The 15,438-nt window shown below is 44.5% G+C and overlaps 1 protein-coding gene across 3 annotated transcripts in view; it reads right to left on the minus strand.

Moving 5' to 3' along the window:
* Window positions 1–14,813, minus strand: part of PTPN14 (protein tyrosine phosphatase non-receptor type 14) — a 204,797-nt gene extending 189,984 nt beyond the window's left edge. Inside the window, exons 1-2 of one of the 3 annotated variants that reach the window (XM_077986828.1) lie at window positions 14,633–14,813; window positions 13,501–13,598 (exon numbers count right to left, since the gene is read on the minus strand). The gene's annotated coding sequence lies outside the window, so the exon portion shown is untranslated. Of the gene's footprint in view, window positions 1–4,280; window positions 4,447–13,500; window positions 14,233–14,632 lie in introns of those variants that run through there. The other 2 variants (XM_015116347.3, XM_028853190.2) reach the window with 2 other exon arrangements.
* Window positions 14,814–15,438: the final 625 nt, after the last annotated feature.

Here is a 15,438-nt window from a genome sequence, read left to right on the forward strand (position 1 = left end):
ACAACACATGTTCTCACTCATATGTGGGAACTGAACAATGAGAACCCTTGGACACAGGGTGGGGAACATCACACACCGGGGCCTGTCGTGGTGTGTGGGGAGGGGGGAGGGATAGCATTAGGAGATATACCTAATGTAAATGATGAGTTAACGGGTGTAGCACACCAACATGGCACATGTATACATATGTAACAAACCTGCACATTGTGCACGTGTACCCTACAACTTAAAGTATAATGAAAAATAAAAAATAAATAAAAAAGAACTTGGGCTGTGGAATCAGAGAGAACGGGTTCATGTGCCACTTATTCCACTTACTAGCTGTGAGAACTGAGCAAATAACTTCTTTAATTCTCACATTTCTCAAGGATAAACTACAGATAAAAACATCCCTTTCATAATGTTGAACAAGTTTAAAGGTTATAGCAGAGAGGCGGTTTCTATACATAAAGCTTTGCTGTATAAAAGGCCAAAGATGGGAGTGGGGAAAACTGATGAAGAGAATACTGAGCAAATTAGCTTGACATAACTAAAGAGGCCATGGTGGAGAAAAGCTGTTCATATTATTTATATTCACAATGCCTGTTACGTGCCCAATTACACAAAACAATTTGAACAGAGGCAGCTATTAATAAAATAATTGCAATGGCATTTCTAAAGCTCTCAGTGGCTTACACCTCCCTAGCCTGCTTGCTTGCTTGCTTCTTGGCAGTATTCTAAGTAAGTGGGGGAGACGGAGGGCTGAAGGCCAGAATTTGCAGAACCAAGATTTTTCCGTAGTGTATATATTAATATTAATCACATTTTCTAGCCTCCATAAGCCAGACAAATGGATATCTCTGAATCTTTCTTTGAAGGATGAGATTGCCACAGTGCCTCAAATTTAAACTGAACATTACTCTTCAATGTACTATAAAGACAAAAAATTAAACTAAATGCTTACTGCTCTTTAAACTTTTCTTGAAAATTGGTTTTGTGAATAATTCCTGATCTTTTGCTTTGAATTTGCTCTTGTTACATGCTACAAAACACAAAAGTCTAGCTATTTAAAAAATTAAAGTTAATTCTGGTCTGCTAATGATGACTTTAAATGTTTAATCATTTTAACGATCTAAGTCACTACATGGTCTAAATTAGATGTTGAGTTTCTTAAAGACCACAAACATGTCTTCTCTATTCCAGGTACCTTCTAAACCAAGATTTCTCTGGTAGGCATTCCATTTACTGTTAATGCCCTTCCATATTACAGGTGTCCCATAACATAGATTTTTTTTTTTTAAAGATTCTTACTAAAATGAATTTAGCTTTGAAACATTTTCATTTACAGCAGAACTTCTCAGAGCCTTTAATATGTCAACATACACAGATTTCAAAGTACTGTGCTGAGTCACTATTATAGTTTTATCATCTTCAAATGAGAAAAAAATGCAAACCAAGAACCAAACAATAAGGAGATAGCCTAACTGCCCCATGGAAATAGGTGGTCTTTGCATTTCTGGCCTGATGTGCTGCTCACTGTGCATTTCTCTTTTATCATACCCAAAAATATATTAATGCTGAACACATATATGGTAATTAATCTATCAGAACCTTCCAAACTAATTCATTCCAAAGGAATAATTTATTATTATTTGAGCGAATTTATTCCAAAGGAAGGAAGGGAAGAAGGGGGAGGGGGTAGGAGTGAGAAAAGGAATAAAGAAGAGGGAGGAGGGAAGAAGGGCGGAGGGAGGAAACCGGTTTGAATAACTACTAAATATTACTGCATACTCATGGACAAAGCTAAAATTCCTAAACACTTTCATAAGGATGAAGGGGCACAAAGTACACACTCATACCTAACCTGGCACTCAGAAAACAAGCCTCATTTTAAAAACAACCAAACAGCTGCTCAGCAGAAGCACTGCACAAATCATCCTCTCCAGCCTTTATTTTTAGACACTTCTTAAGTAAAACAATAATTTTCTAAAGAATATAATTAAGACTGGTAGATGTCCTTTCATTATTTTGGAGTTTTAATTTGTTTCACATCAGTCCCATTTTTCCCCTCATAGATCACATAATTATATAATATTCCATAAGAAATTCCTTACCTTTGAATAAAAGAATATATATGATCTTTTAAACATGTACTGATTTAAAAAGCACAATCCACCCAGGATGTTAGTCATTATAACCCACGGATTTAAACACACAGGGAGTCTAAAAGTCAGCCCCATTTTTCAAATGAAAAATTGAAGACTTGCTTATATGTCAAAAAATGTGTACCTTCATCATCTAAAGCACATTTTACAAAACGTATAATGCAAAAGAATAGGCCTAATAGATCACAGTATTTCCTGGGCAGAAGGGAATGCTAATTGCCTCCTGGAGTCTTAAATGAAACCTAATTGCTGGCTTGAGCTGTCACCACTGACCCTGGTAACAGACTGGTGCACCCTTCATAAACCTAATACAGCATAATCCTCCTTTATTATGGTTATTACAGCTCTTCAAGGGGACATGTCTGCCACAAAAATAAACTCTGCAGCTTCTCCTCTAAATGGAGGTGTCACTTCTCCACCCCAGAACAAGCAGCGCTGGTGGCAGAAATCACTCTGTACAAGTGGTACCACTTCACAGCCTAGAGCTGCTTCCCAACTGGGACTCACACACATCCACAGATACTACTACAGAAACCATGAAGCTACTCCATGGTGATGGAGGAAAAGAGAGGATGAGGAGCACGAACAGCTATTTATTTATTTTAAAAAAAATCCACCAGCATAAAGCAAATGGGAAAAGCAGAAGAAGAGTATCTAATACAAATCATGGGTTTGAGGTAGGAAATCCATGTGTAAATCCATTAGATTTACAAACAAAATTTCAGATACTGAACCCAAGAAATATTCCTTTCAATCTGTTTTGAAGTTTTTTTGGACACACTCTTAAAAAGTTACTTCAATTAAAAACATTTCTCTTATATCTACTACTCATCAATTCCCTAAACATTTATTGAACATGTACTCTGCATCAGATGCCATAAACCCAAGGATAAATAAATTACAAAATGTCTCCAAACGTGTGAAAATAAGCAAACACTACAGTACTATAGGAAGGTAGAGAAGATGACAATGATAATGTAACTATTATTAGGGATATTATTATCCCTAATAATGAAAAGGAAACATTAGATAAAACCTCCAAAAAAGACAAAAAAATCATATAAACATTAAAGAATCAGAAACATTATTATGTGATCGGATGTATAAAAGAACTGGAGTGGGGGCAGGAAGTAACAATAACAGCATGAGTCAAAGCAACAAGGTTTCAACCCTGAGAAATGTTTGGAGAAGGTTCACAGGGACCCAAGAGATGTTTAGGGGAGAGGCCAGACAAGGCTAGGAAGTTAGGTGCCATCAAGAGCTATGCAGAGCCCTGACTGTGTTCACATCTGATCTCACCTGCCCTTCCCTCCCACATCCCTGAGTGTGAGAGATTGAGAGTTGAGGGGTTAGTTTCTTGATCTTGTCCAAATTTAGCGAAATGTAGAAGTCAACCAGGCCAATGATGGAATTAAATGTAAACTCCAAGAGGGCTTTCACAATCCACAGGGTTCCAGTGACTTGGGTAACAGATGTTATTCTTAGCTCATCTGTTACGTGATGGTGATTTACCTGTCCATTTCCTACCCAAAAGCACATCAGAAAGCATTATTTAGAGAAAACCACTTTACATTGTCGTTAAACTCCTGATTGCTGCTCTTAAGAATATATACATATGTATTCATGGGAACATTTTTTTTCTCAGTATGTGTATGATTCGGCTTATTGTATTGTGCTGAGTGAGCTCCTGTGTGCTTCAGACAAAAATAAATGAGACTTTCTGCTTACATTTTAAAAAAAAGAGCTATGCAGAGCCTTGAGTGTTCTGCTAGAGTGTGTACTTTAATCATAAGCAGTTTTTTAAATGAAATATTTCAGAAGGGAGAATGTAATAAACACACGTTTCCATCACTCAGCTTAGGAAACAAACCAGTATTACATGTCCGTCCTCACCTCCACACCTGCCCACCATACCTTGTATTTCGTGTCTATCCTTCTGGTATTTCCTTGTACCTTTACTACATACACACACACATATGTTGGTATGTTATATGTACACACACATATATGTATGCATGTATGTTATATATATAGTAAAGGTAAAAAGAAAATGTGTGTGTGCACGTGTGTGTGTGTGTAAACAATATATGGTGGCAAGAAAGATTTTAAGCAGGAGAGTTAAAATATCAGACATACCTTAGAAAAGACTCTAGCATAGAAGGTAGACTGGTGCCCGCACCAAGAGAAGGGACAGCTTACACAAAGTGGTGCCACAACGGGTGTCTGTCATAATGACGCAGGAAGGGCAGCCTCAAGCCTCACAGGGTATTCTTGGGCAAGGGGCAGGCAGACCTGCATGGACAGTTACAGGGAAGGACGTGAGGGAGTGAAGCAGTGGCAGTTCCCAGGCAGCTGACAGGCCAATGAGGGGATGAGGCAGGTTAACCAGGACACAGAGCACAGTGAGGTCAACGCCAAGGCCAGAATGGCAAGGGGGCCTGACCCAGAGAGCAATTAGGGAAGGCTGCCCAGAGAAAGTGGTATTGAAGGAGGGCTCGGAGGGATGGTTTTGATAGGCAATGATGAGTGTTAGGACTCTTAGGCAAGGAAACAGCACCACATTAGGTGGAAAATGACTGGGCCTGTTCAGGAAACACCTGCAGTTTGGCATAACCCTGAGGAATAGTGGGACATAAATCTGAAGAAATCAGAGGCCCACCTGGGAATCATTTGTGGAGAACTTTAAACATCAAGCTGAAGTATATACGTAATTCATGACAAATTCACTTTCATGACCATGAAATCTGCCTTAATCCCTTTAACTTAGGAACTAAAATAATGGTGAGAGCCAAGCTTGTGATTTGGGGCGGGAAATATCAATGATATCACTGCTGCTTACTATAGTTCTATAAGTAGAACAGACTGTCTTGGATATGAGTGAGCTGGCAAATCTGCCTTGACGTGGTGTCATGGGGTCTCACCATCTTTCTCTCACTGTAAAAACTAGTAACTTTGAGTTTGAATAATGGGGGATGCTGCCTTTTTCTCTTTTATATATGATACAAAAGAAAATAATGCATAGGAAGGAAATTAAGTATGTTCTATTTTCTTTGTTTTTTTTTTTTATTTTGAGACGGAGTCTCGCTGTGTCACCCAGGCTGGAGTGCAGTGGCGCGATCTCGCTCACTGCAAGCTCCGCCTCCCGGGTTCATGCCATTCTCCTGCCTCAGCCTCCCGAGTAGCTGTGACTACAGGCGCCTTCCACCATGCCTGGCTAATTTTTTGTATTTTTAGTAGAGATGGGGTTTCACCGTGTTAGCCAAGATGGTCTCGATCTCCTGACCTCATGATCTGCCCACCTCGGCCTCCCAAAGTGCTGGGATTACAGGCATGAGCCACCAAGCCCGGCCAGAAATTAAGTATATTCTAATCAGTAAATCCAAATCTGAAAGGTTTAGGTCTTAACCCTGAAATGTTCCTGCTTCCTAACCCTTCCGTGACATTTATTCTCCCATGATCTACAACATTTCCTGGACTTGAAAATGAGAGGAAAAATTACCATGTTTTTTAAGTACTCAAGTATAGCAAAACAATATTAAGAACCATAGTATGAGTAACTTCAGAAAATAGCTTAAAAATGGAATTTGTCTCCTCAAATGAACAAATAAGATATGTATAATACATACTGATATCTGTTTAATTTTTTTAAATCACATATAGTCATTAACAAGATGTAATTTTCCCAGAGCATAGTAATTATTTATCAAAGAATAAATAATGAATTACAAACTAGGCTGGGCTCTTATCCCTCAAGTCAGCATTTCAGAAATGCATTCATTCACTGATTCTATAACACTTTTTTTTTTTTGAGATGGAGTCTCACTCTGTCTCCCAGGCTGGAGTGCAGTGGTGCCATCTCAGCTCACTGCAACCTCCGCCTCCCAGGTTCAAGTGATTCTCCTGTCTCAGCCTCCCAAGTAGCTGGGACTACAGGCGCACGCCACCATGCCCAGCTAATTTTTAGCAGAGACGGGGGTTTTATTACCACATTGGCCAGGATGGTCTCAATCTCTTGACCTCGTGATCCACCTGCCTCAGTCTCCCAAAATGTTGGGATTACAGGCGTGAGCCACTGTACGCGGCCACACTTTTTAAAAATAATCAACTCTAATTCATTATCTGCAAAATGGCAACATCATCATCATCATAGCTATGGCTACCCAATCTCCACATAAGATGAACTGAGTAAGATCCCTACCAGAGAGGCTTTTAACTTAGCAGAGGAGACGGGAAGGTAAACAGGTATAATATGTAAACTTACTAATGTTGGTAATTTCAAAGTGCTATGGGACTATAAAGTAAGGAATGGGCTGGGCACAGGGGCCCACGTCTGGAATCCCAATACTTTGGGAAGCTGAAGTAGGAGGATCGCTTGAGCCCAGGAGTTCAGGACCAGCCTGGGCTTGAACATAGGGAAACTACATCTGTACAAAATTTTTTTTTTTAATTAGCCAGGCATAGTGGCTGACACCTGTGGTCCTAGCTACTTGAGAGGCTGAGGTGGGAGGATCAATTAAATCCAGGAGGTCGAGGTACAATGAGCCATGATCACCCCACTGCACTCCGGCCTTAGTGACAAGGCAAAACCCTGTCAAAGAAAGAAGAAAGAGAGAGAAAGAAAAAAAAGGGCAGGCTCAGTGGCTCATGCCTGTAATCCCAACACTTTGGGAGGTCAAGCTGGGCAGATCACCTGAGGTCAGGAGTTCGAGACCAGCCTGGCCAACATGGTGAAACCCCGTCTCTACTAAAAATACAAAAATTAGCCAGGTGTGGTGACTGCACACCTATCATCCCAGCTACTCAGAAGGCTGAAGTAGGAGAATCGCTTGAACCCGGGAGGTGGAGGTTACAGTGAGCCAAGATCGCGCCATTGCACTCCAGCCTGTGAAACAGAGCCAGACTCCATCTAAAAAAAAAAAAAAGACAAAGAAAGGAATGGGAAAAAGAAAGAGAGAGAGAAAGAGAGAGAGAAGAGAGGAGGGAAGGGGAGGTGAGAGAGAGAAAAGAAGGGAAAAAAGGGCAGGGAAGGGCAGGGGCAGGGGCAGGGGAAGGGGAAGGGGAAGGGGAATGGGAAGGTAAGGGAAGGGAAGGAAGGCTTCAGTGGAGAGAAGCAGAGTGAAGGTGGAGCTTTAGTTGACCACAAAGAGGTTAAGCAGGCAGGAAGGGGTAAGGCCACTCTGGGTATGAATGTAACAAAGGAGAGGAGAATTAAACACCACTAAGTGTTAGGAGCGCTAGTGGAGAGAGAGAGAAAGAGCAGCAGATGGGGATGGGAAGATAGTCAGGAATCCATATGATAAGGGAAATAACAAGTGAAAGACTTTAAATAGTACTCAAAAGAGTAAAATCTTCAAAAATTTGTGATTTCAAAAACCCTTTTTGTAGCATTGAAAGAATAAAAATAATTTTCTGCTGCTATAACAGAATATCACGGAGTAGGTAATTTATAAAAAGAGCAGTTTATTTGGCTCACAGTTCTGGAGGCTGGAAAAGTCCAAAAGCATGGTGCTAGTATTTGGCCAGGGTCATCCTATGGTGCAAAGGTGGAAGGCAGAGGCAAGCACAGAAGATGGAGAAAGGCACCAGGGGCCAGACTCCCTTTATCACAATCTACTCTTGAGATAACAAATCTGACATTAATCCCTTCATGAAGGCTCCTCCTAATCACCTCTTAAAGTTCCCACCTTTTAACACTGTTGACAATGGCAATCAAATTTTACCATGAGTTTTGGAGGGGACATTCAAACCACAGCAATGCTCTTGGAACAATCTCAAGAGGAAGTAAGGATGGGGGGCAAAGAGCAAATGGAAAATACTTTTACAGACTCAAACTCAAAGGACCTAATGACTGATGGGATTTGTTACCGAGGTTTGAGAAAATGGATTGAGGGTGCTACGAATGACAGGTTGAAGAAAACTCCAAATGCCTGGCTTGAGCAGCTAACTCAATAGACAGCAATGTCACTGAGATAGGTAATTTGGAAGCAGTACATTTTGTGACAAGAAACTGGAGACTTCAAGTTGAGACAGGTAGGATTTGGCATGTATAGCAGACACTCAAATGAATATAAGCACCAGATAAACCCAACTGTTTGGTAGCAAGCAGAGAGGTCTGGACTGGAGATGATAGCCAAGGAGATCCAGTAACATGGAAACATCTAATTAGTGCTTTACATGAACCTGGCTAGGGATACGAGGCCATTAACCGAGCCTCTCTGCAGCTCTAAAGCAACGAGGAATGGAATCATTCAAACCGGTGCAGTGAAAAAGTGACACCCATAGCAAGCCTGAGGAACAGGGGTGGGGGAACCAAACAAGACTTCTCAGCTCAGTGCTTCTCAAAATGCAGTTGGTCAACACCAAGAGCATCAGCACCACCCGGGAGCTCTTTGGAAATGGAAATTCTCAGGCCTACCTTAAATGTGCTGAATCCAGAAACGGAGGTAGGCCTGGGGAAGAACAGCAACCTTTGTTTAACAAGCCCTGCAGGTGATACTCACTGGAGGTTGACAATCTACTGCTTCGGCTAATGCCCCAATTACTTGAGGAATGCAGTGTGAACAAATTAACCCCCAGAGATGAATTTCCAAAGACACAAGGAAATTAAGTAGAAGTAAAGTACACATTTCATACAAAAATATGCATTAGGAACTTTGGCTAATTTTCAACTGTAAGTAATTTTTCCCTGTGAGCGCAAAACGTGTAACGCAAAGCAGATCAAGTCAGTGGCCCACATGGTAAGGCTTCTTAACTTAGGAATACAGTTCAGCACTAAAATCTCAAACAATCTAAATGTGAAGAGGATATTTTACTACTTAGAGACAATGCTACATCACCAAAGGATTCCTTTCTCATTTTCTCACTAGATTCCTCCCTATTGACCAACATAAAGCATTTATGGGATGGCCAGCTAGGGTTACGGCTCTCTGGATGTGCAGTAGTCCTCTGGGTCAAACTAATTGACCAGGCTTAGGATGAAACTCTTGACCTAAGCCTAATTTAGCCCCTAAGGAAACTAAGCTAAATCAACCACATATCAAATTTTACATGTAAGGCTGATCTAAGAATGGCTATGAAATGTTTTTTCCAATTGCAAGGACTCTGAAGAAAATCAAACAAAAGCTTGACAGGGGAAGAAAAGTCAAGAAATACAGAACCAACAGGAAAAAGGAAAGGAAAGTAAAACAATGTTAATATGCCATTTATAACCCAACTTAGAGCCAGAACGACCCTTATCACACAAAAAGGCACTTACTCACTATTACCTTTTACACAGCTACTCTGTGTCCTTCATCCACAAGCATTGCATCATATCCTTTAATTCAGAATTATAAATAATTATAAGATTATTTTCATAATCAGCATGCATGCAATATATGGCAAAGGCACTGCTGGTCTGGGCAAGATACATTTCCTCTCCCCTCCTATTGCAAAAATCCAGGTCAGGCCTGCATTTTCCTGGGCTCTCTGCCCCTGATTCCCCAAAGGGGTAGGACACCTTCATATGATCTCCAGGCCTGCATGCCATCCTGCAGAAAAGACTTAACCAATTCTTTGCCACTCTGTTTCAAGAACACATGCTTTCTTCTAACATTGTTCTAACATTGTTCCTTTCTTCTAACATTCCCTTGCACTTTGAGGTTGATATGAAGATCAATAATTTAATGTTTGTCAAATACTCTAGGTTTCTCAGATGAAAGACAACATTAAAGTTCAAATAACCAGTGGCTGGCATTACACAAGAAGTATTGCAGTTTACTCTTTATATTTGGGCTTCACTAGGCTGCAAAGATATATCAGCTAGCTTTTGTACTCTTGTTAAAGGCAAGAGTTACCCTAACATTCTTTAACTAGATTTCAACATTAGAAATACAAGGATCCTTACATAAAATACTGGCCCTGATTACAGTAAGAATTATAGAGGGAAAAAGATCTTTTTCTCTGCCCTTCTAATCTCTCAGTGGCTTTCCCTCCTCAAACTTCTCTACTGCCTGGTCCCCTACCTCTCAATTTCCTCTTGTAGGAGGGGCCACATGGCAGCTGCCAGCCAACATGTTTGTTTTGAGCCAATAGACTGAAAAAAAAAGTTAGAGACAAAGCTTTATGTGTATGTTTACACACATGTGAATTCAGGCTGCTGAAAAAATAACACACAAAGAGAACATTCATGGCCACATACAAGTCCTTGAACATATAAATAGCCATCCTTGACCTATTCTGTGTGAGGTGCTGTTATACAGCATGACACTGAATTCTCCATACACATCCTGAGAGGCTAAATGTTATCAGATCCATTTTGCAGATGAAGAAACTGAGGCTCAGAAGGGCTATGAAGTTCATCCAACATCACACAGCTAAAAAATAGCAGAGCTGGAATTCCAACCTAGTTATATTTCAAACTCCCAAACCTGGACCGCCTGCTCTAGCACACCGACAGCCAGGAAAAGCTATAGAACTTACCACACATACCCCTTGGACCATTCAATAAGCCGTCGGTGAGATGCATACAGAGGAAGTATTAATTAAATCAAATTAAATCCGTAAGGGGAGATCCAAAAACGTATTTTAGACATTAACTTGAACTTCCTCCCTACCAAAGCTTTAGTGTTTGTTTTCCCTCATTCCTTAATTGGCTAATTAAGTATTTCATCTTATCTCTTTCTCATGCATTATCTCTAACAAAGCTCACAGCACTGTTCTGAGGCTTAAAATGAATTTTTTAAAAACACAGCATTTGGTGACTAAGTAATGAAGCTCAAATGCAAGAATTTGACGAAATCCTTGCTCAAAAATGACAAGAATATGAAACCCAGGAGGGCTATAATATGCAATCAAAGGGTTGATGTTTGCTTCCCTGGAGCAAATTTAAACCTCTAATAAGGAAGGAAGGCACTGGAAAATAAAAAGTCCTCATAGTTCTTGACACTTAGCCCATACGTCCAGGGCAAGTAAGAATTATTCTAAAAATTCTGATTTTTCTCTGAATTCCTTATGGTGCTTCCCTATTAAAAGTCTAACTGTTCTTTCTAGTACAGCTACCAGCGTGACACAGTATGCACAAACCTGAATAACTCAAGTGTTAATAATAATTACATGTTGAAGCCAATGATGGAAACTGGGCAAATGCCTGGGATTCGCGGGAAAGGGCTTCTCTTCAACCATGTCTCTCATGCAGGTCCCCACACCTTCAGGAAACCTTCTGTGAAGGGGCTGTTCTTGAGATAAGAAAAGATGCTGGTCGAGGGGCTTGGATAAACACCCAAAGGTGTAGGAAGTCACTGTGTTCTTCCTACTCTGATGTACTGGCCTGAGGTCACCAAAAGCTGGATGTCTGCCACTTCGGCCAGGACTCAGCCACTAGGAACAATACTACAGCACCACTTCAGTCCAGTGAAGAGGCACCCTTGAAAGGCAAACCACGTACAGAACGCTACTGCATTGTAAGTAACTTTTCTAGCCAGGATTTGCTGAATCCTGGGCCATTAGGCTACAAAAATCTGCAAGAAGATAGTGTTTTCTATTTTCATAAAGTTTCAGAGAGAAGAACGACAGTCCTTACAACTGTGCGTGCTAAAGCAATAGTAATGACTTCAAAGTAGAGAAAAGTATAACAAACTTCGTGACATACAGATGAACTAATTTTGCACCACATGGCCACCCATTCAGACTGGGCAAAAAGGGCATCATGCCATTCAGCTCCCGCTCATTAAGGCTGTCATTTCTATGGCACAAGCTTTAACCCCATCACCAAACAATTAGGTAACTTTATAATACAAGGTCCGTAAAGCCTTATATTACCACACCTATGGCTGTCAAGCAGCCTTTTAAAAAAGGAATCATTGTTTGAATGTGGGGGATAAAAAAGAAGAATAATCAATACCATGTTAACGAAACCGAGCATGGGCCAATTAAAATTTAGATGATCATACAACAGCTGCTTGTGGTAAAACAGCAGCAGGCATGGAAGTGTATCCAAAGAGGGAGGCCTTGGCTCCACTGGAAGCTACTTGTGGTTCCCATCAGTGGCTAACGCACTCCTAGATTAATTTCTTATATTGGGGGTGGAGAGAATGCTATCCCAGCAACACCGCACCAACATGGCCATAAATGCCCCTTGGGCCCCCAGATGGCTAGGGAAACTTTCGGTCCTTCTTGTGTTCACTCTGCACCAGCTGTTTCCTCTGCCTGGAATACACCCTCCAGATGAGCACAACCTCCATTCTCTAAGCGCAGTGCACGCCTCACCAGGACCAAGCTCGCCTCAGACTCTCACAGAACCCATCTTCCACGCATTATCATTCTTCATCTGCCTTCAGGTTTCCTCCACTAGGCTGCAGACTCCTGCCCTGTGATCTCGTTTAGCATCTTTCTATCCCCTGTTTCTAGCAGAGTGGAAGCTGGGTTTGTTGGATGAATGAGTAAACTAATCCATTTCAAGAAGTTAACACATTGGTGGAAACTCTGTAACTGCCCGCGCCTGCAATCTAGAGATTTCTCACCTTCACAAAGAACCTGCGACAGCCAGTCCCCAGACTTAAGCGGAAACCCTACAATCTCTGAAATTGTAGGTGGGGATGAGGGGGCTGGAGGACAGGAACTGAAGGAAGTGAGAGGAAAAGGGAGGTAGGGGCAGCGTTACCTCACTGCTCTCTCCAAACGAAAAGGTGTAAAACCCATTTACAAGTATTCAAACCCGAGATCTGGGGGTCACGTGGGGAAGGAGAGGCTGTTAATACCTAGAACTTGAAAAGTTTGAGGTGGAGACCTGATCTGAAATTGTGTGACCACAGCTTTTTTCTACGAGCCAGCCCGACCACCCAAGTAGGAGCCTCGACGCCCAGGAGTTCGGTGGCACCACTGAGGCCTAGTGAGAGGGCAGGAAAACTCCGCTCGCCTCAAGATCCCTTCCCGGTGGTGGTGGGGGGGTAACTGGGGGCGTCGGGCAGCTGCGTCCCCCTACCGCTGCAGCGACCGCGACGTCGTTCGTCTTTCATCCTCTAGCCCCCAAGGTTTAGGTATCTCCAGGTGCCCCTCCGAGGCCCTCTCTCATTCCCAAAACGCAGAAGGGAAGGGAGAGAGAAGACGAGGGTGTGGGTTTAACCACAAACTCCCCAGACGGCGCTCACCTTCCAGCTCGCTCCGGGACAAGCTTTGCGCCTCACCACGGGCAGCTCCCACCGCGAGATAACACCCCTGCGGCCCGGCCACCCAGCGCCCCCGCTGCCCTGCCAGGCGTCCCGGGCCGCCAATCGCAAGTTGGCGTTGCCAGCGTCTGCCCAAGTCATCTGCAGGGCGCCCGGAGCGCCGAGGCGGCCTCCAACCTCGGGCCCGACTCCCCGGCTTGGACGGGGCTTACCTGCTTACATGGCCCCCGTGGCGCCCCGGAGTCCCGCGCGGAAAGGCTGTCCTTCGCGGCGGCGAAGCCCCGATTCCCCACGGAATTGATTCCAGTGGCTGGCGGAGGAGGGGCGAAGGGAAGGAGCCGCAGGAGGCGAAAGGGGAGGGAGGTTTCCGCCGCGATCCCGGCGCGAGAGTCGGAGCAGAGGCGCACCGGGGAAGAAAAGGAGAAAAACCTAAGCACTGGCTGTCCCGTTCCAGGAGGCCGGGGAGGATGGCTCAGCTGGGAGGGGAAGGAGCGCCAGTGGCCACTTGTGTCTGTCTAGGGCTCCCCAAGGACCTGAGCCAGCAGAGCAGGCGGCCGAGCCCGGAGGAGCACAGCAACCTGCCCCCGAGTCTGCGTCCCCTGCGCTCACTCCACGGAGAAAAAGTTGGGAAGAACTTTGAGGGGCCGGGAGAGCCAGAGCGGCAGGAAATGCGAGCGGCCGGCAGAGGAGGGAGGAAGGGGCCGTGCGAGTGGGAGGGGACGGAGCAAGCGCCGGCGGCCACGGCTCCCCCACCCCAGAGCCGGGCTCGGCAGCGCTGGGGGCCTGGAGGCGGAGGGAGCGCGGGGCGCGCGGCCGGGGGCGGGGAGGAATGCGGCCCGGGAGGGCGCGCGCCGGGGGCGCCGCGGGCGCGCGCTGAAACGTGGAGCCCCAGCTCCAGAGCTCCCAAGCTGGAGGCGCGCCGTCCTTGGGGACGTCACAGCGCTGGAATCCGAGGAATGCCGGGCTGCAGGAGCTCCTTCTGCAGGCCCGGAGAAGTCGCGCACTTTTAATGGTGTAGTTTTGGAAAATGTTTTAAAAGGTGGGGGCCGAGGACGGAGGACCGGATGAAACTCCCTGGAGTAAGAGACGTTGAAGTGGAGAGAGCGAGGCGACCGCAACCACCCCAACCCTGTGCCGCTCCCGCCGTTGGGAAGAAAGAGGCAAGGAAAGGAAGATCCCACCTAGACTTCCGAGGACCGCAGAGACGGGATGGCGGCAGGATCTTGCCCACCCCGACCTAGATCAAGGACAGTCCACCTTATATTGGGGAACCCTCCAAGCAGGACGCCTCATGCAGCCACCCCACAGGGGAAAACAGACCAGGAGAAAGTAAGGTGGCCTCACCAAGTAGGCAATCTCAAAGATCTCTCCCTAGAACCTCTGGGTACTGGACCCGGTGTCTTAGCCTTCTCTCCCTGCCCCCTCCTGCCCCCTAGGAATGATAAAAAGCAGCCTCTGTGCTGAGAGTTGGAAAATGTCGTTTTCCCGGTTTGTTCCATGCCACAGAATCGCCCCACCCTGCTTGGGTAGGCACTGGGAGGGAACTTCCTTAGCACTTTCGGAGGTGGAGTTAATGAGACGCAGCTGGTATGATGGAAAAAGCTTGGAGCCAGGAGACTGAACCTGAGTTTTAGGCCCTGCCCGATTGGATAACTGAGGAGTATCCCAGCCCCTGAGATCCTAGGTTTCTGTAGCTGTAAAATTAAAGAATTTGTCTAGATTTCTGTGGTCCTTTGCATTGCTAACATGTCTTGGGATATGTTATCTTGCTAAGATTCCAGTCCTTTGTTGAAAAAGAGCCTTGAAGTCGTTGTCACAGAATGTGCTGTCCCAAATCACTTCAGTGTCTGGCAACTCATGCAAAAATTCCTGGCCTCTTGGGGAAGAGAACTGGAAACCAAAAAGCACGGTGGCTCACACCTGTAATCCCAGCACTTTGGGAAGCTGAGGCGGGCGGATTGGCTGAGCTCAGAAGTTCGACACCAGCTTGAGCAACACGGTGAAACCCCGTCTCTACTAAAATTCAAAAAGTTAGCCGGGCGTGGCGGCGTGCGCCTGTAGTCCCAGCTACTTGGGAGGCTGAGGCAGGAGAATTGCTTGAACCCGGGAGGCGGAGGTTGCAGTGAGCCGAGATCGCGCCACTGCACTCC

The sequence above is a fragment of the Macaca mulatta genome, chromosome 1 (genome assembly GCF_049350105.2).
Source record: "Macaca mulatta isolate MMU2019108-1 chromosome 1, T2T-MMU8v2.0, whole genome shotgun sequence".
Lineage (NCBI taxonomy): Eukaryota > Metazoa > Chordata > Mammalia > Primates > Cercopithecidae > Macaca > Macaca mulatta.